Below are 13,257 nucleotides of genomic sequence, written 5' to 3'. Positions count from 1 at the left end.
ATTTGAAATTAATTATGCTTTTCTTAGTTGTAGAAACCTATTCTCTTTCTCATTAGGCTGTTTTAGTTTTCTTTACAGTTGTGTATATTTAAATATTCCCTAAAACATAAGCACCCTGTGGACAGACAGGAGTTTTGCTGTGTTTATTGTTTCACTCCAAGTTTGTATCAGCACCTGAACAAAGATTTCTATAAATATTTGCTGAATGGATGTACAGTGCTATGGGCCTCTGACCCTACACATCCTTCTATCTAGAGACTTCTTCTGGATTTCGCCCAGTCTCCCCACATTCCAATCCTGCCTATCTTCCCATCTCACTTAATGCCGTTTGACACTATACCTTCTGATTCCCATTTCTGTCTTTTCTGAGCCCCCAAAGGCCTTTTTTCTTTGTCCTATGACACTTCATGGGCCAAAATAGCATAATTACCTCTGTACAGGTATTTGTGTGTATCTTATCTCCCCTCTATACTACAATGCCTTTGTGATTGCTGAGCAGCCATCATACTGATAAAGATAATTGTGACCTAAGAAACTTAACTTCAAAATATCAGAGATGCAAAGATACTAAATTAAGGCAAGGAACTATCCTTACTATGTCATAAAAGGAGGAATTTCAGAAGGCAGTAGAAGTAGGTAACAAAAAAAGGAATGGAGGTTTTGCAGTACAACATTGGGAAGGATAAAGCTGTTATGAGGCACCTCTGGAACTTTCTACGCCTTCTTACAAATCCTTCTACAAATGCTTCTAGCATTTGTAAGAAGGGACAGAATAGAAAGATAAAAATAAGCCTTAGTATGAAGATGGTATACATGGGTATAGCCTATATTCTATACATAATAGCAAGTACTGAGATAGTAGAGCATAGAGAAAGGCAGCACATTATCCTGCTTAGGAATGGACTCAAAAAGTCAAACTAATTCTGCAATTGTGGATAAGTAACTCAATCCCTGTACCTCAGTTCTCTCACTGGAAAACATGGGCTAATGGGCACTTATTCCTGAGGATTCAAAATAATACATGTGTATTCACCAGGAGGGGTTTAGTTAACGCTGTGTTAACAAGGAATTCTGTTACAGTTTAAAACTAAAACGTCCCCCACAGCTTGCAAGTTTGGAAGGTGATTGGATCATGGGGTGTAATACTCATCAGTGGATTTCTCCATTAATGAGTTCAGTAGCTACATACGCTGTTTGGAGGGGAGGACTGGTTGGAGGTGGGTCACTAGAGGTGTGACCTGGAAAGGTATATTCTTGTCCTGGCTCCTCCTTTTACTCTCTGCTTTCAGGCCACATGGCTTGAACACCTTCTTTTCCTCCATGGCCCTCTATCATCCTATTTCTGCCTTGGACCCTGGGAAACATGCAATGAAAATCTGAGCCAAAATAAATCTCTCTCCTTTAAGTTGCAGGTGTCAGGTACTGTGTCTCAGGTATTAAAAAGTGACTTAAGTCACACACCATTTTTATTTTTTTAGTTTTTGGGGTTTTTTTTTTTTGGTACCAGGGATTGAACTCAGGTCCTTGCGCTTGCGCAGCAGGCAACGAAACCACTGAGCTAAATCTCCGGCCCTGTTTTAGTATTTTTAAAATTAATTTTATTGGTACATTTTAGGTATACAATCTAATGACATTCATCATTGGAAATTTGCACCTTTACATAATCTCTCTTGGTTCTTATTTTTCCCCCTTCCCCTGCCCTCCCTTCAACCCCTCCATCCCTCCCTATTTACAAAGACTTTGCTTCCATTTTTGCCTTTTCTCATATCAGTTCCATTCCCTTCTTTCCTTTCCCCTACCCCTCCCATGTCCCCTTCCCCTTCGCCCCTTTTCTTCCTATTTCACATTATCTATTATACCTTTTAATCCTTATTTACACTTTCAGTTTCTCACACTAGAGAAACTATTCAGTATTTACACATCTCACACACCATTTTTAAAACCCGTGCTTAAAGCAAAGGTTCATTTTCTTATACTATGTAACAAATGCATATTTCTTTCAAAAGAAAAACTATCTGCCTAGCAGTGACACATATCACAACCTCTCATATTTCAATATCCAAAGCAAGTCACACAGCCATGCCCAACATCACAGTAACAGAGAAGTGCAATCCTACCATGTGCCCAGAAGAAAGAGAAGCAGAATACTGGTGAAACTGGGCCAGGGATTTAGCTCAGTGGTTCTGCCACCTGCCTTGCAAGCGCAAGGTCCCGAGTTCTATCCTCGGTACCAAAAAAAAAAAGAATACTGGTGAAAGTCTTGACAAGCAGCCCACCATGGAAGAGTCTAGCCCTATACCTGGCACGTGGTGAGCACTCAGTAATTCATAGCTATTATTACTGGCAAGATAACTGAGGGGTCTGGGATCTATTTCAATAATCCTAAATCATAAAATTGAATAAGCAGATGTGAAAGAAATCTTATATACATTATGTACAATAAAGCAAAGATAAATGTACAAGTATACATAAAGGATATGCCAAGAAGTTTCTAGTAAGCAAAAAAAAGTTCACAGGAGTTACCAAAATAGTGCCAAAAGTACTGCACTATGAGAGAAGGGTACGCGCCAAAATATTTCTAGTACACAAAGACATTATAAAAAACTTACCAAAATAATACTACTCCTTCTTACTCATTTAAGACTTGTAAAATTTCACTGATAATATCTTTACTGTTTTATTTTAAAGAACATTTAAAAATTATGCAGCCTTTTACAGGTTCACTCCAAATCTTAAGAGTCTTCCTTCTATATACTCCATGGGGATGAGGGAGGTTAACCCAGGAATTGGACCTAGGGAGCAATGAGCCACATTCCAAGCCCTTTTTTTATTTTTAGATGGGGTCTCACTAAGTTGCTTGAGCTAGCCCTGAACTTGTGAGCCTCCTGCCTCAGCCTTCCAAGTAGCTGAGCATGTGCCACCACATCCTGGGTTTCCCCATACATTCTTTTTTTTTTTTTGGTACCGGGGATCAAACTCGGGTCCTTGCGCCTGCAGGCGGCGAAACCACTGAGCTAAATCCCCAGCTCTCCCCATACATTCTTAAGGGAAATTCTCCTATGTGGCTCAAGATCTGAAACCTTAGAGGCTGGGAAAGAAGCCCTACACAGTAAAAGGAGAAAATAACTCTTAACTATGACTTTGCCATAGATTAGCTCTGTGGCTTCACAAAATATTTTCAGGTCAAGGACCCCATTCAATTATTCATAAAATGATAAGATTGAAACGAGATGTCTTCAGAAGCTCTACTCTTCTTCCACCTCTACTCTTCTCCACTCCTAAGAAACCAGCAAGAAGCTTTGCTTTAGAAGAATCTAGTTACGATGTCAACTGGTAAATCATAAATCTTAAACTAGAAACAACTGCCAAAATCACACTAATAATGGCAGCAACAAAGCTTAGTTCAAGAGTGAATAGGCAACAAAGTAAAAAATACCCAGGGAGAGCCTTGCCTAGCATGAAACACTGCAAATTCAGACAGCAGATAAGTGCACAGTGTATGATTATTACAAGTAAATAAGGAAACTAGTATTTGTGTGTGGCTTATGAAATCACTGTCAAACCAGTAGCACTGAAGGGAATAAACTTGAAGTTTTAAAGCTTGGCATCTGTCAAACTACCAACTGTCAGTTCCAAGAGAAGAGTTTTCTAATTCTTTGGGACCTAGAACTCCAATACATGCTCAGAGACCTGTCAGTTCAAATCCTTTGAAGAAATTTACACAAAAAAGTCTAAAGCACCATACTATAAAATTTCAAGCCCTCCAATCAGTGATACTCACGTCATTTTCAGCTCAACAGAAGCCCTTGCCCAGATAACACATTCACTCCTTTGGCCTTCAGAGTGTAAGACCATCCATTCAACAAAATTAATGAGATAACAGTGCTCATTTGTAATAAACATCAATCACTGACAATACAGCATTGACTCAAGCCACACCAAACAGTCACTACTGCATTATAAGTTTTGCTATGTTGGCAGCTCTATAAACAATCTTTTAGGAACTTCTTACCCTAACATTCTAAGCCACAAGCCATGAGACACCCTTTATTGTTTCATTAAGAGTCACTGCCTAAATAACTAAAAATTTCCTACTGAAAATCTAAACTGTAGCAAATGTGTTTAATAAAATTGCTGTTTGATTAGATTCATTTTATCATGACCAGATAACATTTTTTAAAGCTATGATTCCACACACAGGTCTTCATTTACTTATATAGCTAAATTTCCATCTACTTGTTAATTGTAATTTCCAATTTACCAATGGATATTGATCAATATACTAGTATCAACACTATCTTATATTCAGAAGTTTAAAATTTGAAGTACAGGCAGGTGGGGAAGGTAGAAAGAGAAGTATATGTAACCTGAATGAGCAAAAGAAATCCCTTTTTTGATCAAATTAATTTTTAAATATATTGGGAAGAGGACAGAGGAAAAGACTCAGTCTTTCACGGGAGCCTTAGTGAATATTATAAGCATACAAACATTTCCTTTATAAACTGAATAACTGCCCTTTAAGTTAGCTGACAGATACACCTGAGATAATTTACAGTAAAATTCTCTACTACCTAAAGTAATGAGAATCCTTATAAGCAGTATTTTTTTCTATCGAGAACTGGAGAACTATACAACTGCACTTAAAAGCTGCCTATCTTAAATCACTATAAGAAAGAACGAGCTACAGAAGTCAGGTTAAACAACATCATGCATGTTGGTTATAGACATGTAGAGTCATAAGGCCTCACTGGCACAGCTAGCTAACTTGTTTATAAAGCCTTACAAGACACATCCAAACTTATTTTCTGATCCTACTATTTTCTGAGGATTCAAATCAACTTTCAGATAAAAATAAATAAGTAAATATAAAGTGTAAAGTTTAATTATACAACTTTCTTAGTCTCATTTTAGACTAAAGGACAGTCTTGTTCCATACCATAGTTTCCTTTCCAGCTGGAGAAAAAAAATCTACTTTATCTCCATAGGGGGACTGGAAGTAAAGGGTTTAAAGCTGTGCTGGTCCAATACCAGTGGCATTAGCCATGTACAGTCATGAATATTTAAATTAACTAATATTAAATAAAATTTAAAATTCTCTTTGTCATAATGGTCACATTTTAGGGGCTCAAAAACCATATGTGACCAGTAGCTCCCAGGCAGATACTGGACATTTCCATTACAGCAGAAAGTTCTACTGGACAGAGCTGATCGGAAGAATGTTTCTTAAATTTCAATGTGCACAAAAATCACCAGGATAGCTTGTTAGAACACAGAATGAGCTGGTATGGTGGTGCACACCTATAATCTCAGCCCCAGGCTGAGGCAGGAGGAGCCCTGAGAATTTGAGGCCAGCCTAGGCTACATGGTGAGTTCAAGGCCAGACTGAACTACATAGTGGAAAACTTGTCTCATAACAACAACAAAAACACAGATTCCTGCCAGGCACAGTAACACATAACTATAATCCCATGACTTGGGAAGGTTAAGGCAGAAGGAGTACAAGTTCAAGTCCCACCTGGGCAACTTAGTGAGACTGTCTCAAAATCAAGTTTCTAAAAGGGCAGGTGCTGAGGATGTAGCTCAGTGGTAGAGCACCCTGAGTTCAATCAAACAGTAACACACACACACACACACACACACACACACACACACACACATATATTCTCTCCCTGGCCCTAATCCTAGTAGTCTATTTTAGTAGGTCTTTCATTTCTTTTTTTTTTTTTTTGTACCAGGGATCGAACTCAGGACCTTGCACTTGCGAGGCAAGCGCAGCACCTCTGAGCTAACAAGCTCCAAGGTAATGGCAATGTTACCCATCATTCTGAAGTGTTCTCTATGCTTTTTGTTTTTATTCTTTCCCAATAAATTATAGGCTGATACTTTTATAAAATACCAGAATAGTGGATTACTAGGAAAAAATAAATCAAGGACAGCAATATAATTCTTTTATTATTAGATTCAAGACAACTCTTTTTTAAACAAACTGCTGTAAAAAATCTACATACTTTTTTACAAATTCTGTACATGTGATGTTACAGACATGAAACAGTCCACAAACCACAAATCTGTGGACTACTTTGAGTAAACCTACAGGTATCTGGAAAGCCTTTTTACATTTTTATACTTTTTGAAGTTTCTCATTAACATTTCTTTTATATCATTTATCATTTTCTCAATGTATTTTTACTCAAGGCAAAAATGTTAATTCCATTAAGCAGTATACCCCGAAATCCCTTACAGTGACATTATGCCAGGTTTGCTTAAGGAACTAACGGTGTCATCATTCATGTGATTCTGTCACATGATCAACAATGATTGTGGTTTAACTTTTGATTGAACCCACAGTTGAATTTATACTGCTAAATTACAAAGAATTAAGCCAAAATATACAAGCAATAATACAGTCTCTGTCTAGGATCTGGACCCAGCTTACCAGATCTAATCCTTCAAAAGATTCTAAGAATACTGGTGGTTTTTCTTAACAAACCAGAGTTCCCTTATAGGAGTCAGTCCACTTCATCAAACTGCCTAAAGCTTAAGTATTTTCCCTAATATAAATATAAACCCAAACAAACTGATTCTTGTACTCAATTTCTGGCTTGGCCCAACAAACAGACTTCTATAAGAAAAGCTCCAGGATAACTTCAAGTTCAACTACCTTCTTGAGCTGCTATTAATATTTCTGCTTGCTCTAGAATCTCATTAAAGTCTCTGAAATATAAATTGGAAAGATTCTTTTTAATTATTCCTTTTCAATATAAGAAAACATTTTCCTCCTAACATATTGAATAAAACAATAACATAAAGAATAGGAAGTATTAAAAGCAAGGAAATGTCACAAGATTTTGCCATAGCCACCCCTTTAACCCAACTGCAGAGGCAGACGGCTGAAACTGAGAGGCCTAGGACCTGTAAGTTTGTCTTCCCATTGAACCCATATTTCCCACTCCATCCTTTAACTCTCGGAGGCAGCAAGGGTATGCAGCAGTTTTCAGTGGGCCACACAGAGGGAAGAACTCTGGGGACGACCCCAGGGAATGCCCGGAAGGGGCACGAAGGGAAGCAGAAGTACTTCCCCAAGATCAGGCCCACAGATTCAGGCTGAAACGGCAGGACTTGCTACGGGGCAAATAGGCCCAACGAAGTCAGCCTCCAGGCAGCAGACTGCTTCTGTAAAAAAACTGTTTTGGAACAACCTAAATCACTGATTCTCAATTTTATTGTTGTTAGTGTATGCGAGTGCAAAGAGATGAGGACAGGTAAACGGTTAAAAAAAAAAAGAAAAAAAAATCACAAAAAGCAGCGGATTCTCTTCCTATAAAAACGTATAAAAAATTTGCTATACCATTTTGTGGCACTCATGGACCAGCCAAAGGACTCCCTGGGGATCCTTGCATCCCAGGGATTTTTTAAAAAGCCTGAACCTAACTAGATAACTAGATAGGAATGAAAGGTCAATGTTACATTAGTTACATCTTCTTCTTCCTCTCTTTTTTTTTTTTTGAAACAAAGTCTTGCTACATAGTCCAGGCTGGCCTTGTATACTCTACAAAGCCCAAACGGGCTTTAAACTTGCAACAGTTAGGCCTTCTTTTGACCTGAAGCCTGCCCTTTTATATAAAAACAATCTTGGAATTAAAAAAATAGAGATTCCCAAAACATCTTGGACACACAGTATATAAGAGAATCCAGGGCCCGGGATTTAGCTCAGTGGTTTCGCCGCCTGTTGTGCAAGTGCAAGGACCCAAGTTCAATCCCCGGGACCCCCCCAAAAAAAAGAGAGAATCCAAAGTATACTAAAATTTTAATTACATGATTAAAAATCACACATTTGATCCATAAAATTAGATCAGTGAATACCCTCTAAAGAACCTTACAGGACAGAAAAACAAATCTTTTTGCATACTTAGAAAATTCAAGTATCACCATTTTCTATGTATATTTGGATTCGTGTCTAAGGTTATTATACAGTTCTACTTCCCAGTTTTCCTGAAATTTTCAAATACTGTCTTAGTATGTTAAGTTCTTCTGAAATATCATGGAAGTCTATTGAAAAATCAGGGTTTATTCCCTGCTAAAATAGTAAGTCCTTCCATATAACTCAAAAGAAAAAAATATCCATCAATTAGAAAACAAAACCCTGATTCCTCAAAATAGAAACTATTTGCGCAAAGACCCAAGTTCGATCCCTGGTACCAAAAAAAAAAAACAGAAAGAAAGAAACTGTTTGTTATATACCATCACAGATTCTGAAGGAGCCAGAATAGAAGAATGATGCAAACAACATAAAGAATAAAAAAGGATGTACAGAATCACTAGAACGGACTGTAAAAACCAACAATTACAGGTAGTACAGGCAAAAATAAACATTTTCCTCTGGGATTTATGCAAATGGTTTTGTTCAGAAATAGGAACACGGACAGATATTTTTAAATAACTCCATTTTACTACCTTCAGGACTTTTATGGATGTAACAGAATTTCTCATGAGGGTATCAACGCCTCCACAACATGAAGGAAAGAACGTTTTATTTTGGCAAGGAAAAAGTGACTGCATTCTCCTTCTGTACTACATTGATTATTAACTGCCAGGCTTTGCCTGAACCCTAAGGGCACTCTAGAAAAAGGGAGGAAAGGATGCCTTCCCTACCCCTCTTCAGTTGGCAAGTTCTTGAAATGCAAAAGTAAATATGGATGTGTGTATAAAAGAACTTAGGAAAGATGTGTTAACCTAGGGCCACACTACTAAAACACATCAGCATATGTGAGCTTTTAAAGGAATCTTTGGAAAGACAGTAGCTGGTGAAAAGAGTGTGTGCTTTCGATTCAGATGAGTTGGGTTCAAACTCTGGCTCTATCGTCTACTGTCTTTATAGCCTTGAGTAAGTTACTTCATTTCTCTGAGCAGCAGTCAAACTTCATGAAGTGGCTATCAAAACAGAGGTACCTTTTCATCTCTGTAGCCCCAGTACCTGGCTGAGTGCTAGACACACACCAGGTATTCAATCAATGCTAGTCCTTTTTGCTCCTCTCATAAGTACGTCATATTCCACTGTAAACAAAAATATTCTCTAGGGAATAGATATATAAGCCCTATTATTTTATGAATTTCAAAGAATTTTTAATATAATAACCTGGTACAAGAGAATGCATGGAATTCACTGCAGCTTTTCACTTTTAAACTACAGCTTTTTTTTTTTGGTACCGGGGATCAAACTTGAGACCTTCCATTTGTGAGGCAGGTGGCGGAACAACTGAGCTAAATCCCGGGCCCTAAACTACAGCTTTTTCAAGGAATGGAAGTATAAGAGATCTACCAAATATTTATTAAAAACAAGACTTCTTCAAATCTTGCTATACTGGGGCAGCTGGAAGAAGAGGGTGATAACTTCTTGAGTTCATTTGGATATTATCATTGCCCATCATCAAAGTACATTTTTGCAGGTAGAGTCTGAATTCTAAAATCTGTTCAAAGGTATTCAGAAACATGTATGATTTATGTGTGACACATCTGGTCACTGCAATACAAAGTCTTCCCATAAAATTTGCAAAACTTAAGTATTCACAGTGAGAATGAAACCTAAGTTTAATGGAACCTCGTGGTTTAACACAGAAAGACATAACCACAAACTCTGCTTGGGACTAAGCTATCCTCCCAAGAAAACCAAAAATTTCTTTAAAACATCTATAAACCAAAGAGAACTCCAAGACACAAAAGCCCAAGGGCTTATTATATCTTTTTTAGGTATACAATATGAGTCATCATTGGGAATATGCACCTTTACATAATAAAGATATCTTGGTTCTTATTTTTTCCCCATTCCCCTCCCCTCCCTACAATCTCTCCACCCATCCCTATTTACAAAGGCTTTGTTTCCATTTTTTCCTTCTCATATTTTTTCCTTTCCCTTCTTTCCTTTCCTGTACTCCTTCCAGTTCCTCTTTCCCTTTAGAACTTTTCTTCCTGTTTCACATTATCTATTATACATTTTGATTCTTATTTATATTTTCAGTTTCTCACACCAGAGAAACTATTTGGTATTTACACATGTGACCTATTTATTTCACTTAAAGAGTATGGCCTCAATGTGCATCCACTCAGCTATAAATGACTCTAGTTTCTCATTCTTTATCGCTGAGCAGTACTCCATTTTATTAAAAAGCCACATCTTCATCCAGTCTCCAGTTGATGGGCAAGTGGGCTGTTTCCAAGTTTTAGCTATTACAAACTGTGAAGGGCTTATTATTTCTAATAAGCTTTTTGCAATACTGATGTGGTTCCTAAAGACATACAATTCTCCTTCAGATTTTCTTTGGTATTTGACATAGTTATAAGAAAAGTAATCAAATTCAAAAAAAAGAAAGAAAAAAACAACAATGTAATTGCCAAAGAAACGCAGCAGGGTTAGGTGTGGTTCTCTCACTTCACTTCTACCTGGTCTTTCAATGTCTTATATGGTTGTGCCTGAAATAATGTAGAGTAGTCAGAGAACCAATAACTATATTACTACTATACTATTAACAAAAATAACTATAAAGATACAGAAAATAGGGCTGGAATGTAGCTCAGAGGCACAGCACTTGCCTGGCAAGTGGGAGGCCATGAGTTCGATTTCCTATTAAAAAAAAAGATACAGAAAATTTATAATTTATGGGATGAAAATGACCATATTGAAAGAGTCTGTGATGCTGTAGCAAAAAAGCTAAATGTGTAAAGCACAGAAGTAACTACAGGATAAAAAATGTGACTCTATGGAGACTTTAACACCACTGAACACAATAATTTCCCAAGAGATCTATCTGGCTCATGGACAGACCACATCAAGCATCGAAATCTGGTTATTTCAGGTAGATTTCAAAGCTAACAAAAATGGGAGGAAAAAATGTGTACAGGTTAGCTTTTAACCACATGCATTAACCAAGAAAGCTGCTAAATACAAAAAGAATTATACTGTAACCTATAGTCTGTCCTAGGATGGAAAGAACTCCAAAATTAATAATTCTGCCAATCTCCATTTTCCCAGGCCTTCAGTTGATGCACTGCTTATATGAAACCACCTGCAGTGTTTGGCATAATCCATGTTACCTGACAGTTCATGCCTAATCATTTTATTATACACAGATCTCAAACTTTTCTGTTGCCTGAAAGCCACTAAGTTCACAAAATCTCAAATCTCCACCCTCCCCACCCCATTTGCCAACCTGATCTTCTAATTTGGCTTCCAGTCAAACTTCTGTGCCATTTGTCACCACTGGGACCCCCAAATGAGTCAGAATGCTCAATTAACCTAGGGAAGAGAGCACAGTGGTCACTGTCCAACTTTCTACAGGCCACATGCAGATCCCCATGAAGTATGTCAAAATTTGGGGCCTAAGAGGTTGGTGTTCTTATATAACATTTGGGAAATAATGAAATCTTAGGTAAAATATTCCAGACACTCTACAAACTGCAAATATTGGCTTGCTGCAAAAAATGGTGTTTTTTTTCCTGTTCATATATCTGTCACGAAAAAATGAACAGTTTTTAAGGGCTGAGAAATAAGGCCCACACGGCCCCAAAGAAAAGAAGCTCAGAGATGCCAAAAATTCACTAGGAGCCTTGGCCAGATTACTAATGGTCCATAAACCCTAATTTGGAGAACACAGGCCTACAAGCTCAAAATTGAATTATACTCCCTTATTAGATACCACACTAGCGAAACCACAGTCATATTAGTCATAACTAAAACTAGGAATACTCTATGTACACAAATACAAAGTGCCTGCTTATGCATTTTTAATTGGATCAAATAAAACTGAAGCTGCAAACAAACTCAAATTTCAATTATCTCACTAGTGCGGGGATTTCCTAATAACATTTTTTTTAAAAAACCAAGAAGCTGCCAACCCTCTGCAGAGCTGAAAGGCATGTCCCTGGAAATTTGGGAGCGATGGACTCCGTTACTTCTCAACAGCGAAGAAAATAAATACCCTGAAAGGGATAAATTCTTTTTTTTTTTTTTCTTTTTATTTCCAAGCTTAAACATACGATCTAACAGTGCAGAAAACTTGGCAAAAGGATTGCTAGAGCCCCTTAGGGCTGCAATTTTCGGGACGAGTGCGTAAGAAGGAGGCAGAGGGGGTGCACCAACCGAGGACTCGCCGGGGCCCCCGCCCCTCCCGGAGCAGCAGCCTGGCACCAGCCCACCCTCCTCCACCCCTGCAAACAGACGCAGGACGCGAACGGATCAACTTCTCCGCGGGGGCGGCCGCGGGGACAGCGGTCACCCCTCCCTACCCCGGCGCCGCGGGCCCGGAGGGTCCCTCAGTGCCCGCCCCGGGGGGGGCCTCCGCACGCCCCGCCCCGCCGCCAGGCCCGCGACCCGGGTCCGCTGGACCCCCGCCCCTGCGCGCGGCCCGCGGCGCGCACTCCAAGGACGGCTGCCGGGTCAGAGCGCGGCCCGAGCTTCGGAAGGAGCAGGGCGCGGCGGAGGCCGGCCCTTCGCCTCAGGCCTCGGGCCGCTGCCTGCCCTCTGCCAGGCCGCCCTCCCGCGGGCCCCGCTCGGACCCCGGCCGGGCTGGGCCTCGGCGTCGACGCAGCCCCTCATCCCAGCTCCATTCATAGGGGCACCCCAGCCCGGCCAGCGGGGCGGGGCCGAGGGCCCGCGGACAAGGCTGGTTCGCCGAGGCCGGGAAGGAAAATAAAAAGTTAAGAGAAGAACTTACCTAAAATGGCTCCTGCAGCAGCCAAAATACAAACAGCTATTATTTGGTGAAGTTTAGCTCAGACACCCTGCAAGGACACCCTAACCCATCTCGGACCCGCCTTTTCCGCCATACCATTGGGCTTTGCAGGCCTCAAACACAGAGCCATTGGTTAGCACTGCTGCCGCTCAGGCAGAAGCCCATTTCAAGCTTGCTTGCAGGGGCGAGCGATGGGCTCGCTCCATTGTGCTCGTATTTGCATGGATGTGATCGCTGCACTGATTGGCTCACACGGGGCCGCCCCGCCCCCCCTCCCCCGGCCTTGCACCCTCAGCCGGAGAAGCCGCTGCGCGCGGCCCCGCCCCCCGGGGGGGCAGAGTGGCAGGGCCACGGGGGCGGGGCGGGGCCGGGGTCCCGGGGGCGGAGGGCGCGGGGCGGGGTCCTGCCTGCCAAAACCGCACCAGGGGGCGGAGACCTGGGGCGTGCGCGGGCGGGGGCGAAGGCGACGGTTCGGCCAGCAGGTGGAGGTCTCGCAGGTAGCGGGCGAGCTATCTGAAGGTCCAAGGCTGGC

General features: G+C 40.5%; 1 protein-coding gene across 3 annotated transcripts in view; it reads right to left on the bottom strand.

Moving 5' to 3' along the window:
- Positions 1–12,966, bottom strand: part of Chd6 (chromodomain helicase DNA binding protein 6) — a 235,537-nt gene extending 222,571 nt beyond the window's left edge. For 2 of the 3 annotated variants that reach the window (XM_004858220.3, XM_087197902.1), the window contains exon 1: positions 12,708–12,966. The gene's annotated coding sequence lies outside the window, so the exon portion shown is untranslated. Of the gene's footprint in view, positions 1–11,204; positions 11,291–12,707 lie in introns of all 3 variants that reach the window. The other variant, XM_021239068.2, reaches the window with a different exon arrangement.
- Between the last annotated feature and the right edge of the window lie 291 nt (positions 12,967–13,257).

Source organism: Heterocephalus glaber, unplaced genomic scaffold, assembly GCF_053883595.1.
Source record: "Heterocephalus glaber isolate CG9 unplaced genomic scaffold, H.glaber_assembly_v1.0 deba00001673, whole genome shotgun sequence".
NCBI lineage: Eukaryota > Metazoa > Chordata > Mammalia > Rodentia > Bathyergidae > Heterocephalus > Heterocephalus glaber.
Note: the sequence above shows the minus strand (reverse complement) of the source record. Positions and strands in the feature narration are given on the sequence as shown.